Raw genomic sequence first — 25,220 nt, forward strand, 5'->3', positions numbered from 1 at the left:
AACCATATGTTGAAGCTCTAACCCCCAATGTGACTGTGTTTGGAGATAGGGCCTTAGGGAGCAGTTAAGATTAAGTGAGGTCCTTGATGTAATGTATGGTGATTAACATAACATAATAATAAAAAAAAAGATTAAGTGCAATACTAAGGATAGGGTCCTGATCTGGTAGGACTGTTGCCCTTTAAAAACAGAGAAAGATATCAGAGATCTCTCTCTCTTTCCCTCTCCATGCACACACAGAGAAGGGGCCTGGTGGGGACACAGTGAGTAGATGGCCATGTGTAAGACTGAAGGTGAGACTTCACCACACAGCAACACTGATGGGACTTTGATCTCGCAATTCCAGCATCCAGAACTGAGAGAAGTACCTTTCTGTTGGTAAGCCATCCAGCCTGTGCTATTCTGTAACGATTGCCAGAGCAGACTAATACAGGGGTCATTAGTTGGTGAAATTATTTCTGGTACCACAGCTTGTTTTTCCTCTTATTGAGATTTTGGGCTTTATGTCAATTTGCTCAATGTCCAAATTAGCAATTTTACTCGTTTCTTTTTATGAGTTCATTTGCATTTTGTCTCCCTAAAATCGACTTAAGGAATGTTCGTTTTGTTTTGGTTCCAATCTCCCTCTGCTGAAACTGGATAATCTGTACCATAGATAATGAAGCGGTTTGCTCATATAATGGATATATACAACACACTATAGAACAGTGAATATAGATATATGTACCAACCTGCATCAATCTCACATATAATATTGAGTACAAAATAAAGCAAGTTTCAAAGGATACATATCAGATGACACTATTTCTATTGAATTTAAAACATGTATATCATTACTATACGAAACCTACGGATATATACAGTCATTCACAGGGAGAATAAACATCACATTCTAAAAAAAGTAACTTTACAGGGTGAGGACGAAATGTTAATAAGAGGGGTATTTTAGTCAGCACTCACGAAAGTTTTGTTTTATTGTGTAAGCTAGGTAGTTGGTATATAAGAATGGTCATGATATTTGTGTTTAGTAGAAAAAAATTTTGTAAGTGTGGGTCTTTTATATTAAGGCAACTGTCATTGATTTTTAAATGTATAAGTTTTAAATACACAAGGAGGATCTGTTCTGTTCAATGGAAAGCATGAAAAAGATCCCCAAAATATACAGTGAATGCACATTTGAGAAAAGATGGCAATAATAAATACTCATATAGCTTTAGAATAGTGGGATATTAAAGTCACCATTTAAGAGCCAAGACTATCAGGCTGCATCTTTTTAAAGAATACAACAATGTTTTTTCCACAAGAGAAACATTTAGAACAAAAGGACTCAGAATTGATTAAAATAAATGGGTAGTAAAAGATATGTGACAAATATGAACAAAAATAGGTTGAAATAAGTTCATAATGTAGGATCAAAATAGAATTCAAGGCAAAAAAACTCATTAGAAATGGAAAAGTGTCATATGGTGGGAAAAGGAGCCAAATGGCAAGAAAATATATTGATAATACACACACATGCACCCAACAACATGGCCTCAAATTATGTGAAACAAAAACTGACAGACCTGCAGGTGAATTATGTGTATCAAGAATTATTGTTATGGAATTAATGTATCCCGCTCAATAAGCCATTAGCTTTTGGAATCACCTCCAAATGCATGGTTCAAAGTTGGCTCTGCAAATACCCCCTGACAATATGATAGGTTTGAGAAAATATAGTGTTTACAACCACAAAGGTGTGATAGAGTTCATTAATAATAAGATTATGTCGGGGCACCTGGGTGGCTCAGTTAGTTAAGCGACTGCCTTCAGCTCAGGTCATGATCCCGGAGTCCCGGGATCGAGTCCCGCATCAGGCTCCCTGCTCGGCAAGGAGTCTGCTTCTCCCTCTGACCCTCCCCCCTCTCATGTGCTTTCTCTCTCTCTCTCTCAAATAAATAAATAAAGTCTTTAAAAATAATAATAATAATAAGATTATGTCTACTTTTCCCAAAACCTTTTATGAAATAAATGTCTCACATTGATTTATAACACTGTCCTTCTATGCTAATCTCCTTCTGGCCATTCTTTTCTCCTCCATTGATAATTGTCTGTGTACTAGGAATACAGTTTCATTACTAGTAGGACAAAGGTACTTCAGCTTCTCTTTTTCAAAATGCTCTTGGCAATTTTTACACATTTATTCTTCTAGAAGAAAGTTAAAATAATTGTCAATTTTTAAAAAATCCTGTTTGGATTTTGGTTGGCATTGGGTTTTCCAGGTAGACAATTGTATCATCTGTAAATAACAGTAAATCTTTGTTTATATTTTTGTTCTTTTTGTATCATGTAGAACTTCCTGACAATGTTGAGGCAAAAATGATTACAGCTATCCCTGATGATGAAGGCTATTGATTTCAAACAGAGCTTCTTTATCATCCTAAGAAAGTATCTTTCTTCTTATTGTGTACTAAGAGAGTTTTTAAAAATCATAAATAAATATTAAATTTTATCAAAATGTCTTTTGGTACTAACAGTAATCTTAGGGCTTTTCTCCTCTGACTTACTATTATGATAATACATTTCCAGGCATAGAAACTCATAATCACAATTAATATTTTTGAGTGCTTACTACATGCTAGGCCATAGTAAATGCTTCACAGAATAAACCCTTAATCTTTTAATGACTGCATAGATAGTATCATAGTTCCATTTTATGGATGAAGAAACTGATATACTGAGATATTAAACAGGTTAACCAAAGCCATACAGCTATCAGATCCGTATCAAGATGTAAAACTCTTCCTAGGCTATCAGCCTCCAGAGTCTGGTGTCTTAAATCACTATACCGCTTCTTGATAAACTCTACTTGGTCAGAAGATATGTATTAAAATATACTTCCAAATTCAGTGTGCTTGTGATTTATTAAGGATTTTGTACTACCATCATTAAGTTTAATATTGGGGCTATGCTAATGTCATCAAATGACTTAGCAAACTTTTGAAATTTTAATATGCTTCAGGTCAATATAAAAAGCAATGAAAACTATCTGAGCTTTAAGTTTTATATAATTCACCTGTAACTTATTTACAGAGTTCCTTTAAGTTTTACCTTTTCTCACAGAGTTCTTAAGGTTTTCAATTTCTGCTATGGTTATTCTACTCTATTGTTATTCTATCTATTCTTGATTTACATATATTTCTGTGAAATTTGCTGTTTTAAATTTTTTGCATGCATTAGCAACTTGTACTTTTTTATTATAATTTAAAATCTTCATATTTGACATTATCTTTCTTTTCATTCTGGATGTGGTATATCTGTATTTTTCCCTATTTCTCTCCCTCACTTACTTTACCAGAAATTTCTATTTAATTGAACTTTTCAAGAAAGAGCTTTAGTATTTTTCAATTCTGCTTTTTTCTTTTTAATTCACTAATTTCTTTGCTGACCACTTATTTCCTTCTCCGAGATAACTGTTGAAAAGGTTGTTGAGCTGGTCTCTTCCTAGATTTCTGAGTTGAATTATTAAATTAAATTGTATGTATTCTCTTTGTCCTGATTACTTGTATTTAACCACTTCTTCCCACCCCCACTGACTCTTCCTGATCCAAGTCTCCATCATGTTTTACATGAACGATAACAACAACCTCCAAACTGATCTCCCTGTTTCTACCCTTTTTATGTATAGACAATTCTGGAGCGATCCTTTTAAAAATGTAAGTCAGATTGTGTCTATCCTCTGCTCAAAACCTTCCGCAGATTCCCCATCTCACTTGGAGTCAAAGTCAGAGTCCTGTGGTAGCTTAAGAGGTACTGCATGATCTGACCCCATATCATTTCTCTGATCTCCCTTCCTGCCAATTAACCCACTGCTTACTCCACTCTCAGCTTCCTGAGAGCCCTTGAACTATTTTCTCTGCCTACAATGCTATGCCCCCAGTGTCTGCATGACTGACTCCCTCCCTTCCTTCAGAATTCTGGTGAAACATCAGCTTCTCAGAGAAGGCTTCCCTGAGTACTATATACAAAATGACATCCCTCTCTGAATATTCTCCATCCACCTTATTCAGCCTTATTTTACCCAAAGAATTTATCACTGTATGAGATATTATATATTTATAGGGGGTTTTTGTTCAATGTACTTCCACCGGCATGTAACTCTATGAAGGAAGTTAGATTTTTTTCAATCTATATCCCTGGAGCATAGAAAAAAATTCTAGAACAGTATAACCCTTCAATAAATATTTGTTGAATGAATAAATAAATTAGGGAAACTCTGTTAGGTTTTTCTCTTTCTTTTTTTTTAAGATTTTATTTATTTGTCAGAGAGAGAGAGAGCAGAAGCAGAGGGAATGGCAGAGGGAGAAGCAGGCTCCATGCTGAGCAAGGAGCCCAGTGTGGGACTGGATCCCAGGTTTAGGCAGACGTTTAACCAACTCAGCCACTCAGGCACCCCATCTCTGACTTTATCTTTAACCATGCATCATGTTCTGAGATGTGAAGTTGCCATTTTAAAAATTGTCTTTAATTTTTCTTTTGAATTTTCTTTAGCTCAAAAGTAATTTAGTAGAGAAATTTCAAATTTAAAATAGCTTTTAAAATGACCCTTCAGTTATTTAGTTCCAGGTTTTTTGCACTGAGGTTTGATAGAGAGTGATATTTATAATTTTTTGCTTGGGAAATCTACTGAGATTTTCTATCAGGCTTATTATGTGATCCTTTCCCATAAATGTGTTAATGGTAACAGAAAATAGAGTACTTTTCCTGAGGTAAAAACTTTTATATCAATATCTAAGTAGCTAGCTATGGATATGTAATTAAAGCAAATAATTATAATATTCTTATATATTATTTTTGCCTGGGTAGTTGATCTTGTAAAGACAAAGAGAAGGCAATAAATTTTCTAAGTATTATTTAATTTCTGTGAATTATCCCTTGTATTCCTAAAAATGTTTAGTTTACATATTATAATTTTTTCTTATGTTTAAAATCACTGTTCATGAGGTAAAAATTATATAACATAAAATTATACACATGAATTTTATTTCCATGAGTTTTATGAAAGTGTTCCATAAAACCTATATAATTATCACCACAACAAAAGATATAGAATATTTCCATCATCCCAGAATGTTTCTCATGCCATTTTGAAGTCAATATCCCCCAAATCTCTATACCTCATACAATCACTGATGTGATTTCTATCACTGTGGATTCATTTTTCCATAGACATGATATGTGCTCTCTTGCATCTATCTTCTTTCACTCAGCATAATGTTTGGCACGTTTATTTACATTGTTGCATATATCAGATGTAACTATTTGGGGGGGTTAATTGGGTATATTAGTTGTATATTAATTATAAGGCACTGGGGAAAAAGTGTTAAGTATCATTCCATTACATACCAAAATTCATTTGGTGGACGTATGTATTTTTTCCACTTTGGCTTGTTATGTATGACACTTTTATGAACATTCATGTACAAGTGTTTCTATGACAGGTTGAAGTCATTTCTCTTGGATAAAGTAGCTAGAAATTACATGGTGAATGCCTGTTTTAACTAAATCGACTGTGCCGGTTTACAAATGGCTATGCCATTTTATACTCTCCCAGCAGAAATTTATGCTCATTTGCCCTGCTCCCCACATCCTTGACAAGGCTGGATATTTTCAATTTTAGCCATTCTTATTATACTGTAGCAGTACCTCATTATAGATTTTAATTTTTATTCCCTTAATGATTGGTGGTAATTGAGGATCTTCTCAGGTCCTTATTAGTCATTGGTTTACCTTCTTTTGTGAAGTTCCAGTTCCACTACTTTGCCCATTTTTAATTGAGCACATTATCTTCTTGAGTTGTAAGAGATCTTAATGTATTCCAGATACAAGTCCTGCTCCCTTTTGGGGCACTGTTTCACTCACCTGCTCACACTTCTCTCCCTCTTGAATCTCTCCTTCTGTGAGAAGCCAGATGCCATGAAATGCGGCCACTCAAGCAGGCTATATGGAGGGGTCCATGTGTCAAGGAAAGGAGGTGTCTAGCCAAGAGGCAGTGAAGATGGAGGCCCGTCAATGACCAAGTGAGAGAGCTCTTTAGAGGTGGTTTCTGCAGCTCCATTTGAGCCTAGATCTGACTCTAGAGCCAGCTGAGAGCTGGACTGCAACCTCAGGCAAGATCCTGAGCCAAAACTACCAGCTGAGCCTCTCCCAAGTAGCATACCCTCAGAATTTGTATGAGATAATGAATATTTGTACTTCTGAGCTGCTAAGTTTTTAGGTAATTTGCTACACAGCTATGGATAACTAATATCCATCCAAACCATGACAATTCTACTTAATCCCAATTTCGGGAAAGCCTATTCAGTGGTTTGGCTAGATGTGCAGACCTGAGTTCAAGTTGGAAGCTACAGTTCCCAGAAAGGATGCACTGTCAGAATTGTTTCCCGTGGTTTCCAAGCCCCAATTAGATTAGGTACAATGGCATAAGCTGCTTCTACTCCAAACAAAATTAAGTCCTCTGTTCTTTTTTGTTATTGATGCTTTTTATCAACATCGCTTATCTCTCTCTGAGTTCTCAATGTTCTCCAACCTATAGCTACTCATTCACATTATTCTTTCTGCCTCTAAGATTTTCATGGTGGGTAGAAACCATTAAGTCCACGTGGACCAACCCACATTCTTGAATCTCCTCTATAACACCCCAAGTGGTCTCCTAGCTTATTTTTGAAATTTTGGTATCACTATCTTCTGAGGTAGCTCATTCTATCTTTGGATCACTCTGACTCTTAGAAAATGCCTCCAATAGAGAGCAGGATTCACTTGCTCTGGTCACCTGCTTCACTTGGTTCTCAAGAGATTCAACTTGGGCAGATTCTCCAGGGAGCATTGGCTGTGACTGAGAACACATGTCTCAAGCAAGGACTGGCTAGTAATTCTTGGGATTTAAAGCAAATTATATTTTCTTTACTACAAAGTTCCTAGTATGACTTGACCTGACTTTATAAGAGCCATCTCATTACCTGGATCCATCCTAGACAATTAACTATTCATTCTCAAGAATGTCTCTGGGGTAGGGAGTAAGGCTCTTCAATTATTTGGATCCTCAGATATTTCTGTTCTTGGTGAAACTTGTCTGGATATTCCTGTAGCAGCTGCTGCATGTGAGCGATAGGTAGAGCTAATAAACATCTTGCCCTTGTCTCTGGCAGGGCCCTGGGCCAAGCACTATAAATCTGGGCTTCATCTCTCCCTACTCAGATTTGCCAGGACAATGATAAGATTAATTGTTTCCATAAAGAGGGAAGTTTTAGACTTCCTGGAAAGCTTGGCTTATCTGTAGATCTAGGAAGATTGTAGGTATCGTTTTGTGCCTTCATAAAGATAGTCAACAAAACCCTGAATATAGTCCACAAAGCTATATATGATGTGGCACTTAACTATTGTTCCAGCCTCATTTTTCACTATGCTCTCCCTCTTACTCTGAGTTCTAGTTACATTGGCATTGTTTCAATTTGTCAGAATCTGCATGTTCTTCCTACCACAGGGCTTTTCCACATACTGTTTCCATGTTCCAGAGTCCCCATATCTTCCTTATTCTCAATTAACTCTAACTCTTCTTTCAGTTCAGCTAAGCATTGCTTCCTCAAGGAAGTCTTCCCAGATGACCACACCCTGAGTCTAGGTTATAATTCTTTATTTCATTTCAAAGACTACATATATGTTTCTTTCACCTCACTCTTTCACTTGTAGTTTACACATTTATTAGCATGATTATTTAATTAATGTCTATCCCCCTTAGACTAAAAGTTCCATTCATATAGTAGCTGGATCCATTTTGCTCTCCGTCGTAATACTTAACATAGTGTCATGAGGTCATAAGAGTAGGACCCTCATAATGGGATTATTGCCATTATAAGAACCACCAGAGAATTTGCTCTTTCTTTTTCTTTCTGCCTTTCACTGTTACTGTTACAAAATCAGTTATCTGTTTAAGTGGTATTTGTTTGCAAGTCATCTGTATTTTTTCTCTGGTTGCTTTCAAGATCTTTTCTTTATCTTTGGTCTTTCACAATTTTGTTAAGTGTGTCTAGGTTAACTTCTTTTTATTGATTCTCTTTGGGATTCCTAGGACTTCTTGAATTTAAAGATACATGAACTTTTATGAGTTCTGGAAAATTCATATCCATTAGCATCTCAGTAGTGCTCCTCATCCATCTTCTCTATCCTCTCCTCTTGGTACTTGATTAGTTACCTATTAAACTTCACTCCATCTCCCAAGCTTCTTAACTTTTACAGTATTTTCTATTTCTTTGTTACCCTACTGTGTCTAGGGAATTTCTTTAAATTTATCTTCCTGATAACCAATTCTATCTTCACCTTTAGTACTCTATTTTACCCATCTATTGATTTTTTTTTAGTTTTAATTACTGTGGGTTTTTTGTTTTTTGTTTTTTGTTTTTTTTTGCTGCTGCAAATTCACATGCTGAACCTGTAACCACCAATAGGACTTTATTTGGAGAGAGGGCCTGTGAGAAGGTAATAAAAGTTGAATTGAGGTCACGAGGTAGAATCCCTAATCTGATAGAGTTGCTGCCTAAACACCAGAAACACCAGAGCTCACTCTCTCTGCCATGTGAGGACACAGCAAGAAGGTGGCTATCTGCAAACCAGGAAAAGAGCTCTCACCAGGAACCAAATTAGCTGACACTTTGATCTTGAAGTTCCCAGCAACCAGAACTTTGAGAAAATAAATTTCTGTTGTTTAAACCAACCAGCCTGTGGCATTTTGTTATGGTATCCCAAGTTGACTAATAAAACTCTTAACATCATTTTTTAAATTTGTTTTAAAATATTGGACAAATTTGTTTTGAAACAATAATTTCTGTATCTGCATTCTTTGTGGGTCTGATCCTTTGGTTTCTTATTTCTGATGACTCTTACTTATGATGACTTCTTTCATGTGTATTTTGTGATTTTTAAAATTTTTAGTTTGTATTCATTGGTATTTAACCAACAGGAATTTTTATTGGCCTGGGTTTTTAAATCTCCAAGAAACAGTTTACATTTACTTCTGTTTGATGTCTGGGACGATGACCAGTTCATGATAAATTTAAACTGAATTTCCTACTTCATTAAGGGAAATTTTCTTTGTTTATTCAGCTTGGCCACTCTTTTTGAATCTGTTAAGCTCCCATAAATACTGGTTGATTTTGTTGTTGTTGATATACATATACTAATCAACATTAATCAGTGTTGGGAATTCATGTGGTATCCCCCAGTAAGTATATAGATCATTATTTGATTTATTTGAATGAGGAGGGCTTCTCTGAGTAAATAAAGATATAACTGTGTAATTCTGGGTGTGAAGAGTAGGTGGGCATAAACCCACAGGTAGATGTTCCAACAAGGTGCTCCAATGTGCCTCATAACATGAAAGCTGAAGTAAAACATTGTCCTTGAAATTTTCAGTTTGTGGTTTCAGATCATGTATCTTTCATCTTTTTCTTGGAGGCACTGAAATCTTCCAAGCCTAGGTCTTTTTCATGATTCATAAAGGGAAACAGTCTGCCAAGTGTAACCTCTGTATTTATCAAATATGGTATACATCCAAATTTTCTCTACATTAAAGTAATTCAATTTACTCTAATGGCCCTTATATTAGAGTTATGTCTATTCATAACAGACAACAGCTATAAGTCATTAGCTTGAATTATAGTGCTTGTTAATTTTCATCATTAAAGACTTGGACTTAGAGAGAAGACCTCTGAATTTTGCAAATCTGTCCTAAAATGGCTGTTTTTCATATTAGAAAACTATAAACTTAGAAAATTATAAGGAAACATAAGAGAAAAAGGAGAAAAGTTAACTGATCATGAGTGATGATCCAAAGTGGTTCCGTATTGGTCAGCCTCCACCCCTGATCTCTTTTTCCTATTCCTATCACTATTTATTGGTCTTCAGATAATGGCATAAAAAAATTTTTATTGTTGTTGTTTAAACTCACTAATAAGTAATATGATACTGAGGGCTACCCTAGCCACTTCAGAATGGCAGATTAGGAGAAGATTTGGCCAAAGGATGGTCTTCAGTCTCTGCCCAAGGGCATTCCTATTTCCCTAATCAGAAAAATAAATTTACATTTGTCCTACAGTGCTGGTTTACAACCTTCTTCTGGGACTATGTGGACATCAGGAGTTTTTGTCCCAGCCTCACTGAGCACCCCTAGTTGGGAGCTCACCCTAGCAGACTACAGGTTCTTTACCCTATTTCCTGCCTCTCTCTTGATTCCCTTTGAACCCTCTCTGTAGCATGGTCATGGTATACTGTGCAATAGAATATCAAACTGTTGTAATTTTATAAAGATGTCATATCTCTTTGTAATAACCTACAAACACAATGCAACTTTAACAGAGCTTTTTGTTGTTGCTGTTATAATAAACATAGGGGTTCTAAAGCTCATTTTGGAAATAAGTGGTTTAGAGACCTAAAATGAACTCTGGGGTATAAATCAACTCTAACAGCTATTAGAACATATTTTTAAAAGCAATAATTATTAAAATACTGTGAGTCTGATATAGATAGAAATGCATATCCGAGGAACTGAATAAAAAAACAAGAAGTAGACCTAATTGTTTAGATAAATAGGTAGATAGATAGATAGATAGATAGATAGATAGATAGATAGATAAAGTTAAGTAGTACTAAGGGGTGACTTTGAGACAGGACTGACTAATCCATTAGACACAATAGGGACAGATTAGTGGCCCATAAAAAAATATTTTAATTAAGGTGTTTTAAAATAAGAAAAAGAGAATCCTACAATAATGAATCCAGCCAAAATTATATTCACTTTTATAAAAAATATATAAAATACAATTTCTAATATTTTTTTATGGAGGAGAAGAACATGAATGCAAAAGTGCCTTGAGCCCAAAATAATCACAGTGGGGTCCTGGTCTGGAGAGCATTAGCCTTTCTCTATTCATAATCTCCATTATAGTCACCCACCATCATAAAGCTACTAAACAACATGCAGTGTCACTGAGAACAGTGAGCTTGCTGGAGAAATGCAACTTCAAGATAGGAGCCTGCCCTCCCTTTGAACAAGATTTTTCCTTAAGTGTCTCACATATAGACTCTAAACTTCCACTGGCTTACAGGTTGGGGAAACATCAAATTATATCTAAAGTGTATATCTAAAATTACAAATTTATTAAATAATTTAATGGTCAAAAATTGCACATAAGAGAATTGAGAGTTTTTATTTGTTTACTTAGATAAGAGTTTCTGATCTTAGAAAGAATTCTGAAAGGAAAAGACCAATATATGACCTCAGTACAGGAACCAACTAATCATAATGAAAAAGAAAACAGCAGGAAAAGTATTTCTCTCAAATGTTAGAGAAATGGATTATTAGTTATAATATATAAAAATTTTCATTCTAATATACGTAAATATCATAAATGCCCCCTTAATGGCAAATAACATAAACAGTACAAAGTATACATAATAAGTGAACAGGGGAAAGGGTTCAGCCTGTAGCGAAATTCAAATTAAACAACAATGTTTTTATATCTTTACCTTGGCAGGGAAGATGTAGTAATAACACTGGCACCACTGTTTACAGGGAAACTGATGAAACTTTCTGACAGGAAGTTGTACTTAGTACTACTTAACTTTATCTATCTATCTATCTATCTATCTATCTATCTATCTACCTATTTATCTAAACAATTAGGTCTAAACCAGGAACATGGTAGTATGTACTGAAAACCATAAAAAGGTTCATGCCCTTTGACCCAGTAATCTCATTCATTGTAATTTAGATGAGGAGATAATTCACAAGGAGGGTGCTGTTCTTCACTGTAGCATCCTCTATAACAGCAGGGATTGAAAACAACCTTAAACGTCCAACAACAGGGACAGTGAAGGCAGTGACGTAAATTGCAGTACATTAACTGGATAAAATATTCTGCAGCTCTCACAGTAATTATGAAGAATATGAGACAGTGTAAGGTGTTGTTCAAAACACTGTTTTGCTAAAACAAAATGTCCAATTACGGAGATGTTTGATGATAGCTCTGTAAAATATACCAGTACGTAGACAAGGACTGGGGGGGAGCAGAGAAAAAGAGATTGTGTTTGTTCCTGCTCCTTCTCTTCGAATCATGAAGCTGGTGAGGCTCCTTTCAGCATGGACACAATCCTCTACCTGCATTGTTTCCTCTCTTTTCCCTTGCTCCTTCTCACCCATTCACTGAGTGGATTCATGCTGCTCCAGGGCACCCATGTCACTCAGCATGTTTTGTATTCAGCACTGGGATACAATAAAGATGAAGACCGATCCCCTCTGCTCACTGAGCTCACAGTGTACGCACAGATGGATGAGGAAATATTTGCAATACAGTATAGATATCCATGAAGTGATAGGACAAAAAGGAATCTAAGTGAGAACCAGAATCCTTAGGAGTCACATGTCTTATCTCTTCAATGGCATTTTGCATTTAGAAGGTGCTTTGGGAATTTACTGCCTTAGTTACCCCACTTTCCCCCACAGGACAAGTTTCCCTCATGTTAGCTTCTCCCCCGAGGTAAAAATCAAGGTTTCACCTCTACACTCCCCTCTCGTTATCTTTTCTATAAACTCTCCTTCTTTTTTAGTCACGATCCATACTTGTTCCTAATTCCACATGGAGCTGTCACTGCTTACCCCACTGCCAGTCAAGCTAGTTGTGATCATTAAAACCACAGGAAAAGATGGAGGGCTCTTGCAGTCCAGGTGGAGGAGAAAGAAATTGCAGAAAGAAGGATGAACAGTGTTCCAGAGCAGAGACAAGCCACTGTGTCTAGAACATGGTGAACACAGATGGGAATGGCAGGATTTGAACCTGGAGGTATAGGCAGGAGCCCCACCACGTGGGGTCTGTGGGTCTGAGTAGAGTCTAAAGTTTATTCTAGGTGCAATGGGAAGGCATGGAGTGGGGACAAAACTCTGCTGTTTCTTCTCTCCTCCCTAGACTGCTTACACAGCATCTTCATGAACCCTGATCCTCATGGCAATAATAGGAAAGAAGTAGATTAGGTGATGATACCCATTTTACAGGTGAGGAAAATGACACATGACCAAGGCCACATGACTGGTAAGGGAAAAAAGAGTGGCAAATGGGAATATTAATTGTCCTGGGAACTCAAGGGATAGAAGTTATGGCCCTTTCTTTGCCACTAATCCATCCATCCATATAGGTAATTTCCCTCTTGGCCTGTTACTCACCTGAGAAGCTGTGCTCTGTAGGGGTCCTTCCAGCTCTCCACTCTGAAGTGATAAAATCTCTCCATTCCCTTTCAGTCTCCTCACCTGGAGCATCCTAACCCTGATGCCCAGGCCACAAGCCAGACCAATTTAAACAGAATCTGGAGGAGGCGGTAAAACCCAGGTACCAGCATTTTGTGAAGTCCCAGGAGATTCCAATGGGCATTCAATGTTGAAAAGCAACAGGGAGAAGTCCCTGAGGGGGGCATGAGGGCCACCCAGATCTACCTCACCCTGTACCTCCCTCCTTCTCCTATCACCTGTCCCCCAGGCGCCTGCTCCCTGTCCTAGGGCTGCTGTTGAAACTGCAAGCAGGTCACACCCCTTAACGGCTTTCCACATTATTTGCTGTCCACCCCCTACTCTCCACCTTGACAGGCCTAATGGATTCTGCAGATTAAATAATCCCAGTCATCTGGCGCTGTCCTGGGATTAGCCTGCCAGACAATGGCAGAAGTGGCCCTTACTCCTGGTTCTAATTAAATAATTCACTGTAAATAGCCTCCCTTTCCTCCAGAGCCCAGGTTCCATTAGCCACATGGAAGTGAGCAAGGGTGGTCTCCAGTGGGATGCAGGAGCAGAAATGAGCTGCCCATATGGAACGGTGGTTGCAGCAGTGACAGCAGCTGTTGGCTCCAGTGAGAGACACAGGCTCCAGGTCTTCCTTGTAGACTAACCACTCCTGGTCGGGGAGGCCCAGCCAGGAACCCTGCAGGAAATATTGCAGGCTCCAGGGTGGGATTTTCAATTGGGAAAGGCCCCATGGGAAGTAATAGAGGGTTTCCCTCTTCCCTGTTCACTTCCTCCATCCCCTCTCCCTGACCTTCATCCCTGGCTCTGTCCTAGTCCCCCAAAGGATTCCTCATAATCTTAGTCCTACTGAGTTTAAGAGAGAAGTTATCAGTCTTTGAAACTCTTCCTGTGGGCTCAGGTATCTTCCCCCCAGGGTATGGGAGGATCCTAGTTTAAGGCACCTATTATCAACTCTCACTGGCGCCTTCCTGGGATCCAGGACTCTTTGAGTGAAGATTGGAGATTATCCACCAGGGAAGATGATCCACATCCCTAAACTTTTCCATCCTCAGGTATACTGCACAGGGTTATCTTGTTCATTTATACAATATTAATTCACTTATTTTCAACAGAAACAAGGTGAATTCCATATTTCTTGGACAAGTTGCATAGAGCCCAGTGGCATTTAGTGAGATTTCCTCATAGCTGCAGTTCAGATGCCACCGATATATTACCCTCCCCTGTCAATATGTTCATGTTTGTTTTCATTTAGTCATTGGAGATTATATCAGTTGCGATATGCTTGGAGGAGTTTTCAAAGGAAAGAGGATTGAATTGTGGCCATCCCCCTGGTTGATATACAAATATATTGGATGGACTGGGCTGTCCTGGTCAAGGCCAGAAAGCAAGAAAAAAAACATGACAGCGAGAACAGTGTGTGAGCACCAGGGGTGGTCTTGGCCCCACAGACTAGGCCAACAGGAAGAAAAATTGTTTCTGGGCATAATGTGCTGCTGGAAACTGGAAAATCGCAAACTAGCAACATATGTGCCACACTGGGGGAAATAAAGGAGGGTGTGAGTACATTTCAGAGCTCCTGTGAGCACCCTAAGACTGAATCTCAGAATAGAAAGTCTGCCCTGCAATTAGGAACAGGACATTAGTGGCTCCCCATTGCCTGGGACTGTGAGTTACAACCAAGGCCACTCCCTAAGAGGAAAGACCATTATCCCCCCCAACCCCCCGGAAACATTACTCATGCTTAATCTGCAGGTTGAGAAAAACAACCACGATGACTCACTTCTAAATCGTGTTTACTAATTGGAATGCATCAGAATCATTAATTATGTTGTCACAGAAAACAGGGTAAAATGCACAAGCAAAAAGATAAACTCCACCTGTTAGAAGGTGGAGGAGGGACAGGAAAGTAACCTCCAAACTGAGAAGGCACTTTGAAACCAAAGCATGACGCAGGTCACTCTGTACCTTTTACACAGAGATTTATTCAGGGTAACTTACTGACAAGGTAGGTATGGCAGATGAACAATACAGGCACTGTGCAGCTATTTTCTGCTCACTCTGGACCTCAGTCCACAGCTTTTAAGGAGCAAGGGGCATTATGGCAAAGTCAAAAGGTATTTATCTAAGATGGCGCCACCTGTTCTATCACTACTAGGTATCTAAAGTGGTGCCCTCTGAGTGCCATTTTGGGAAGATCAGAACAAGCCTCCTTGTGGCCAGTCAGGGGATACATTAACCTCCAAGGAGCCTGAAACACATAGCCCTGAGAGAGGTCATTGAGGGGACATGCACAGGATGAAGGGGCAAAGATGGAGGTCAGCATTTCAGCACTCCTACAATACCTAGCAAGGCAAACAGAGCTCCTCACAACCTAATTTCAATCTACCTTTTAGCCTCCTCTCCAGCTTCTAGCCAGTCTTCTCCCTAATGTCCATTCTGTTCAGGAGTTAAGTGGTTTAGGTGACTTGAGCCCCCCTCCCCCAGCTGTAAAGGTGGTGTGATAGATTTTAAACATCATAAATTCTTAAAGAAGTTCCCATCAAGAGGTGGGGACTTGGTTTGTCCATTATAATGCAACAGAAATTACATCACACTGTTCTCAAGTGTAGATGTCAAGAGGCCTTACAGCTTCTGTGTTCACCCTCCCAGAATGCTGGGCGCATGAGAGTAAGCCCAAGCTGGCTTGCTGGAGAGGACACACTGAAGAGAAGAGGACCCAGGCAGCCCAGACAAGCAACAGACCTGTGACCTACACCCTCCAGGACCAGCCAGCCCTGAGCTGACTTGCCAAGTGACTCTAAGCATGTGACTGAGCCCAGCCAACAGCACATGCAAGATAGTCCCGCCCAAAGTCCTGACCCACAGAATCATGAACCAATACCGTGTTGTGGTTTTGAGCCACTAAATTTTGGGGTGTTCTGCTATGGAGCAAAAGGTAATGGAAACCATGGACTAAGGCAATCAGGGCAAATCCTTCCCTCCTGTCACAGTGGGTGCAGAACACAGGCCCGTCATCAGTGCAGGCTCAAGGAATCAGCGAGAACCTCCAGGCCCTGGCTGGGAACACCCAGTCAAAGCTGTTCTTCCCCACTCTGCCTAGTGTGCGCTGGGGCAAAGCTGGGACACTGGCAGCTGTTTGACTCCCTTAAAAGGAGCCCACCTGAGGAGGAAACCATGACGTGAAAAGTCTACAGAAGACTGCACAGAAATGGAGGCAGAGCCTTGATCAACGTCTCTGTCACACTGCCCTGGACCTCACATCACCTGCAGACTTGTAGAATTACACCCATCATACATCCTCTTGACTATTTAAGACATTGGGCCTAGGCTTTGGTGATTTGCAACTGGAAATATCCACCTAACACACTCCCAAAGCTCTATACCCGTGGTTTTCGTGTCCACTTTATAAATGAAACCCCACTTCTCAAACGAACCCTGAAGCAGAAGCATAAAGACAGTGTGTTTGAAACGGGGGGCGGGGGGTGGGCAGTCCAGAACCCTAAGCAACTGCAACTTAACTCCCTATGTGAGTCTCCTAGGGCTGCTGTAAGAAGTATCACAAACTGGGCATCTTACACCAACAGAAATGTGTTGTCTCGCAGTTCTGGGGGCTAGAACTCAGAAATCTATGTGTCAGCAGTGCCATACTCCCTCTATAAGCTGTAAGGGAATACTTCCCTGCCTCTAACTTCTGGTTTGCTGGCATCTTTGGTGTTCTTTGTGTTATAGATGCATCACTCCAACCCTCCATCTTCCCAAAGTGTTCTCCCTGAGACCCTTCCCATCATCTTCCCCATGAGCACGTCCACCTGTGTCCAAATTTGCCCTTTCCATAAGGACGCCACACTAATGACCTCAGTTCAACTTGATTACTTCTGCTAAGACCTTATTCCCAAATATAGTCAATTCTGGTTAAGACTTCAACACATCCTCTTTGGGGAGACATAATTCAATCCATAACACTCCCCAGCCACAGCAGTCCCTGAGGCAGCCATGCAGGAACTATCCAGGGCTCTGAGGGAGACACTGTGTTTTTATACTCTGTGCCATTTTACATTCTTCTCAAAATCTTCTCAAACTGTCCATCTTCCTCTTCTCTCTTAGATTTCAAGGCGCCTATTCCGGCCTTGCTCCTCCCTCCATAAGAAATAATTTCTCTATTGTGTCTCTTAGTACTTGTTCATAACTCAAAGCACTGTCAACACCTCAAAGATTAAATCTGTGTATATATATGCTATGGACTGTGTATTGTCACTTTGACCTAGTGTAGTGCCTGGCATATAGTAGATATTCAGTAATGTGAGATAAAATAAGATTATATGGCCTAACATCTTGTAGTAACTGTTAGAGGGTATTATTTATTAAATAGAAAATTAGGTTTTCTCACCCATCCTTTAAAGAATAATGACTTGGCAAACTACTCAAGATTTGAGGCTCCAGACTATGACATGGAAATGGTCTTGGAAATGTGTGGGAGGAGGAAGGATTTGAACATTGACTGAAAATCACCCTTGTCGTAGATTCTCCCCCTTTCACTTTTTCCTTGAGGCTAGCAATCCCATCATTTGAATGCTTAGATATCAAGTGTACCGTTTTACAATTTTTATTATCGTCTTTTGTGGCTTCTAATTTTTGTTCATTAATGCTTCACTAATATCCACATAAGGGTTGGCGGAATAGCAAAATCCCAATGAGGAAACATGCAGTGTGTTAACCTGTGTAGCTGCCACAGGTCTTGCGCCTGTGCTGGGGGGAGGGAAAGGGACAAGTTTAATACTGACATACAGGAAGTGATCCTGAGAGGGAGGTCCGCAGTTGATGAGGGGGGGATGGAGAAGGAGGGCGAGCATCCACAATGGAAGTTCTCCTCCAACCTAAACCAAGGCTCTCCTGTTCATTGGCTGCTCTGGGATCAGATGTGCATCTTGCTTATATGAGTTTAAGAAATAACTCCAGCTCCCTCTTCATGCTTAACAGAGTCCTCCAGCTACTTTGCCTGCTCTCCAGGAGCCTGAATATCAGAACTCTTTTACAAAGGAACCACTGTGCATAGCCCAATAAGGAAACACTCATCCAACAAGCAAATATTAACATGTATCCCATGTAAGTGTTGTGAAGATTAATGAGACAATGTATTTTGAGTGCCTGGTAACTGAGTATCCAATGCATGGTGGACTTTAGATCCAATTATTGTAACCAAATCTTCACTTCCACCTTACAGTGGATTTATATATGTAAACCCTTCACCATGTGGCTTTTCAATGTCTCCTTCTTAAAGTGGATTTTATTGACTAGCCCTGGTAACATTGAGTTTGACCATCTAACTTGCTTTGGCCAATGGAATGTGAGGGGATAAAACGTATGTCAGACCTAAGGCTTTAAACGTGCTTGAATGGTTTTTTTCAGGCTTTTTGGGGCTTTCACCCTGTGCCATGAGAAAAGCATGTTTCAAGAAGTCATTGATTCTTCAGCCTGGGTACAAGCAAGCTCAAGTGAGATCAGCCAAATGAAAATTTCTCTGCAGAGTCATCAGCAAAGAAGATTAATGTTGATGTAAGCCACTGAGATTTCCATGATTGTTAGTTATGCAGCATTATTGCAGTAATAGCTGACTAATAAAGTGACTATTATTATTATTACTATTACATCACTATTTCTGCTGTAAGGAACATTGCAGCCTTCAGAGTCCCAGTTCAGCAGTGAGCTCAGGATAGTACAGACTAAAGACAAACCACCTAGACTCACAGAATGTCGTATTTCATTCCACATATTGAAAAACTGATATCCAGAGATCTAGCATCAATTGCCCAAAGTCTTACAACTTATTCACTGACAGAATTGTGACCAGCATATGCCTCAGTGGTAGAGTGACCACCACATATATCAGTCTGTCCAGGATGGTCCCAGCTCACACCTGTTGCTCCTCGGCAATTATTAATAGCTCCCATAGTCCCTGAAAAAAGTTCTGATTTTACAATAAATTATATGGTTACCCTACTTACTGGCTAATGTTCATAAAATTTAGTTTGGAAGTTGTCAGTGAAGATGATTTAGATTCTAAATAAGATTTTAAAAATAAGGTAAAAAGGGGCGCCTGGGTGGCTGAGTCGTTAAGCGTCTGCCTTCGGCTCGGGTCATGATCCCAGGGTCCTGGGATCAAGCCCCACTTCAGGCTCCCTGCTCTGCGGGAAGCCTGCTTCTCCCTCACCTGCTTGTGTTCTCTCTCTTGCTGTCTCTCTGTCAAATAAATAAATAAAATCTTTAAAAAAAAAGGTGGGGGGGGGGATGCCTGGGTGGCTCAGTCGGTTAAGCATCTGCCTTCAGCTCAGGTCATGATCCCAGGGTCCTGGAATTGAGCCCCGCATCGGGCTCCTTGCTCAGCGGGGAGCCTGCTTCTCCCTCTGCCTGCAGCTCCCCCTGCTTGTGCTCTCTCTCTGACAAATAAATAAAATCTTAAAAAAAAAGAAATAAGGTAAAAAATAACTCAAACTGAATTAAGTCATAAAAGAAATTGATTAGCTCACGAGGAAAGTGGGAACAGCAAAAAGTGTGGTTTATTGTAACTTGTCTGTTCCATGTGCAACTTTCCCCAAAGACTGACTCCACTTCACTTTGGCAAACTGATTAGCTGCAATGCTTCCTCATTCCTATCACAGAAAAAAAGGAAAGAATGTCTCTAATAGCCCCTCAGAAGAGCAAAGAGGCATATTTCCCAGAGGCTCCCAGCAAATGAATTCTTAGTCTCTTTGACCCAATTTTTGATAGCATGCCCATCCCTCCACCAGACCCTGAGGCCAGAGAGCGGGGTCACACTAATCTGGATCCCATGTCCTGCTTTAAAAGCCAGGGTATTAAAGAAGGCATGCATTGAATGGAGCACTGGGTGTTATATGCAAACAATGAATCATGGAACACCACATCAAAAACTAATGATGTAAGGTATAGTGATTAACATAACATAATAAAAAAAAAAAGCCAGGGTGGAGTTAGCTTTAATCAAAAGGGCTTGGGTTGGGTAGGGTTGGCATTAATACTGAACAAATTATCAGGAGAACTGACAAGAGAAGGGGAAATGGATATTGGGAAGTCACTACTTGTCCATTCATTACAGAGCTTGTTGTCTTCAAAAGGTAAATGGGGTTTCTGCCATAAAACAATGGGTGCTCCATCATGCAATCCCAGAGAGTGGTCAGCTAGTTTTTGTTTTTTTTTTTAAAGATTTATTTGTTTGTTTGTTTGAGATAGAGAGAATAAGAGCAGGGAGAAGGGGCAGAGGGAGAGGGAGAAGAAGGCTCTCCACTGAGCAGGGAGCCTGACTTGGGGCTCAATCCCAGGACCCCGAGATCATGACCCAAGCTGAAGGCAGATGCCCAACTGACTGAGCCACCCAGGTGCCCCAGTCAGCCAGTTTTTGCCAAGAGTTCCCAACATCTTACCATCAGGTTGGATGGTTAAAGAGCACAGTAGGGCTGAGGGGCATTTCCCTGTGTACTTACCATCTGCGGCTGGAATGAAACTGGGCCAGAGCATCAGACATACCTGGATTTGATTCCCAGCTCTGCTACTTACTAGGGAACCAGGTTTGCTGCTTAACCTCTGTATAGGTCTCTGATTTCCCCATGTAACCTGGGGCAATAATGCTTACTTCATCGTGTTTTGAGAGAATTAGAAAACATAAAGCTTTTAAATTTTCTAGCTCAATGCTAAATACAAGGGTAATCAGTGTTCTTTCTTTAAGCCTTACTTGATCAGACAGAACAGAATCAGAACAAAAAAACAAAGTAGCCTAAGGCATTGATCTTTACCAAAGAGAAGATCCCATTATCTGAGTTTATGAGATATAGCTTGGGCCTACATCCCCCTGGTCCCTCCTGCAAACATGCTAACAAATTCATAGTGTTTGGGATGCCATCCCTGTCAGATTCTTTCCTTAGTGTGTGTTGATTAATGATGTCGCAGTCTTCTTCCAGATCAGTTTCTTTCAGAGTCCACACCTTGGTCTCTACAGATGCCAAATCCCAAGCATTAAATGTGAGATACTCGTTTTAACATAAGGTCTTGCAGAGAGGCTCACTTTAGTCCCCTATGAACTTAAGCATCTTCCTTGGCTATCATTCCTCTTGATGGAGAGGGTCAAGTGAGTTTAAGGGTGTGAAGTCCTTCCATAAAATTCAAAGCACTATGCAGATAAGGGTAGCATTATATATGCACTGCTAGAGGGGCAAGATTTCAGGGACCCCAAATCAGACTGGCCTCCTTCCTCCCCTCCTATACTCCCTGTAAGTGGACACTGCAGCCAAGTCTTGTGTGGAATCTTTTTTTTTTAAATAAATTTAGATTTTCAGATGAGGTGCAAAGATAACACAGATTTCCCATATACCCTTCCCTTCACCAGTTTCTCATGGTGTTACCATTTGACATAAACGTGGCCCACTTATCAAACTAAAAAATTAACATTGGTACAGAAATAATAACTAAACCATAGACTTCATTTAGACTTCATCAGCCTTTCCACTAATATCTTTTCTGTTCCAGGATACCACACTGGGTTTAGTTGTCATGTCTCCTTAGTCTTCTCCGATTCTTTAACATCTTCTCAGTATTTCCTTGTTTTTCATGATCTTGATACTTTTTTTTATTCTTTTTTTTTTTTTTTTTTTTAAGATTTTATTTATTTGGGCGCCTGGGTGGCTCAGTTGGTTAAGCGACTGCCTTTGGCTCAGGTCACGATCCTGGAGTCCCAGGATCGAGTCCTGCATCGGGCTCCCTGCTCAGCGGGGAATCTGCCTCTCCCTCTGACCCTCCCCCCTCTCATGTGCTCTCTCGCTCTCTCATTCTCTCTCTCAAATAAATAAATAGAATCTTTAAAAAAAAAAGATTTTATTTATTTGACACAGAGAGAGCACAAGCAGGGGGAGCTGCAGGCAGAGGGAGAGAGAGATGCAGACTCCCTGCTGAGCAGGGAGCCTGATGCGGGGCTCGAACCCAGGACCCTGGGATCATGACCTGAGCCGAAGGCAGACGCTTAACCATCTGAGCCACCCAGGCGCCCCCATGATCTTGATACTTTTGAATACACTGGTCAGGCACTTGTTATCTAATTTTTGTGTGTGTGATTTGATAGAGGTTAGGGATCTTGGGGGAAGAATATCCCAGAAGAGAGGTATCTTTCTCACTGATTGTATCAGAGAGTCCATGATGTCAATATGTTTTCCTAATGATATTAACCTTGATGTCTTGGTTAGGGTAGTGCCTGCCAGGTTTTGCCTGTTAGTAAAGTTACTTAAGTTCCCTTTCCATATTCTGTCTGTTACATGACAGTCACTAAGTTCTGCCCACACTTATGACCACATGAGTAGTTCCTTACTTTCTGGCACTATATGATGCTCCAGGCTCATCTGTATTTTCCCTGCCTCAGTCTTAGAATCAACCATTTCTGCAAAAATTCCTGCTTCATTTTATTGGAGAATGGTATTTAGGAACCAGTTTCTGAGTGCTAGGTGTGCTGCATCTTTCAGTCAGCTTAAATGTCAAAGAACACAACACAGCTTTGGGATTGATTCTGTCATCTCCTTATTCCTGATCTTTCCCCTGAACAAGATCCTACATCAAATCTCCCCAACATCCCTTCATTCATTCATTCATTCACTCACTCATCCATTCAACAACATTTATTGAGCTCCTACCATGTGTTAGATACCATTATACTTGACACTGGGAATGAAGTTGTCATTTAGACAGCCTAGGTGCAAATTGTCTGAAGTGATAGCCCTGCCATGATGTAAAAAACAGACAGGAATTAGGCAAAGAGAGAAGGGTTGTGGGGTAAGAAAAAAAAAATGGATAATAAACACATGTGTTCTCCAAGCATGTGCCCACAGGGACACTTAGAGAATCAGGTTAGTCGTCATTTTCTGATTCTATTATTTAATCAGATAATACAATTTTATATTTGTGAGTAGCTCCATTCTCCCACAAGTTGTACTCACTCTGGAGGAGTAGAAAGGGAATTTATAAAATCTCTAACCATCCGATAATGCTACATGAAAGAAATAAACAGCCAAAAAACCAAAACGCTAAAACCAGTGAGAAACACAAAACAACTATGTGTCCTAGAGCAACTGCCTGCAGTTCAAATCAATGAAGAGAGAGAGAGCAGCCCCTGTGTGGTGGTTACAATGCTGTTTCCTGGGGATGGAGAAGCAACCAAGAAAGACATGCCTCACACTCCAGCACCTCCAGCCAGGGGTGATGAGCATTATAGAAGGGAATTTGCATGGAGCTAGAGGACATATAGCAAGGGGATTTAACCACTTTCGGAGCCCAAGAAAGTGGTCCTAATGATGAGGATTGAAGGAAGAGCAGGAACTGATGAAGAGAAGAAACCAAGATCTGGGCACTAGATGTACTACATCGTGTGATTGGCTTAAATCTCAAACAACTCATCTATTATCATAGTTTTGTAATTAATTCCCTAATCCCTTCACTACTCCTACTCTTTCTCCTGAATTGAACCATACACTAGACTATCTTCAATATTCATACATTCATTCATTTATTTATTCAACATCTAATAAAAAGAGAGGAAGGAAAAGTATTCTGACAATACACAGATATATAAATATACAAAGTCTGAGCAGGAATCCTAGCTCTGCTTTGAATAACATCCTTTAGTTTCATTGGATGCCTGATTATTACTTCCTAACAACCCACAAGGTCATTAAATAAATGCTGACATGTAGTACTGATAAAAGAGTTCTAAAGAATTAAGCAATGTACTCTTCTGAAAATCTTCTGATTCATAAAAAAAAAACACTCCAGAAGTTAGTGACTTCAAACAAAACAATCATTCTGTTAGCTCAGAGATGTGCAGTTTGGGCAGGGCTTGGCATCTGCTGGGGTGCTTTGACTGAAAGCAAGAGGACCCGTTTCCAAGTTGACTTAATCAACTGGTTATTGTTGGCTGTCATTTGGGAGCATAGCTGGGACTGAAGGTTGGGGACCCTGTGTTTCTCTCTGCATGGGTCTCTCTGCATGGCCTGGGCTTTCTCATGCAATGAGAAATTCCAAAGGCAGAAATCCTAAGAGTCAGAGCTAGGACAAAGCTGGACTGCCTTTTATGACATAGCCTCAGAAGTCTCATCATGTGCCACCTGCTGAACTGTATTCACTGAGCTAGTCACAAAGGTCTATCCAGTCTAAGAGGAAGAGAAATAACCTCTATCTCTTAATGGGAATATGGCAAGGGTTGTTTTTTTATTTTTAAAGCAGGTAGGATGGGAAATAATGTTCAGGCACTGCTGGAAAACACAGTCTGCCAGTCAGGAGATAACTTCTTCAACTCCAGATAGGTAATTCATAATAAAATGGCGTTGTTGATTTTTGAAACAAGGATATCCAAGTTTTGTTGTCTTTCCTTTGATCTGATTCTGAAAAGGTATTTTACTAGAACCATCAGTTTGTTTTTCTTTCTGGAACACTCAATTTAACTCCCTATTAAGGCTAAAAGCTGGGGCAGTTACATGATCACCAATTTTCTTTAATGGATGAGAAACAATTTATTTTGTTTTCATATTCACCTTCCATTTAACAGAGCACCTAGTGATTATTAGCTATTATTATTATTATTCCGTATCAGACATTTTATCTTCACTTGATGATGAAATCTAGATGTGGAAAGGTGAAGGCAACTTTTCTAAATCATAATTAAATTAAATTTAAAATTAAGCAATTTTTTCTAAAAATCACATTAGTGTCACAGCTGGGACTTGAACCTAAATCATGTTCTAAACCTAGGTTCTCACCATTAATTAAAACCTGTCAGAAGCTTGGGTCATGATTTACATGTCAAGCTTATAAGTAGAAAAATCCTCAGGTTCAATCTAAGTGAGCTGAGATA

Source organism: Phoca vitulina, unplaced genomic scaffold (assembly GCF_004348235.1).
Source record: "Phoca vitulina isolate PV1807 unplaced genomic scaffold, GSC_HSeal_1.0 scaffold36, whole genome shotgun sequence".
Taxonomy (NCBI): domain Eukaryota; kingdom Metazoa; phylum Chordata; class Mammalia; order Carnivora; family Phocidae; genus Phoca; species Phoca vitulina.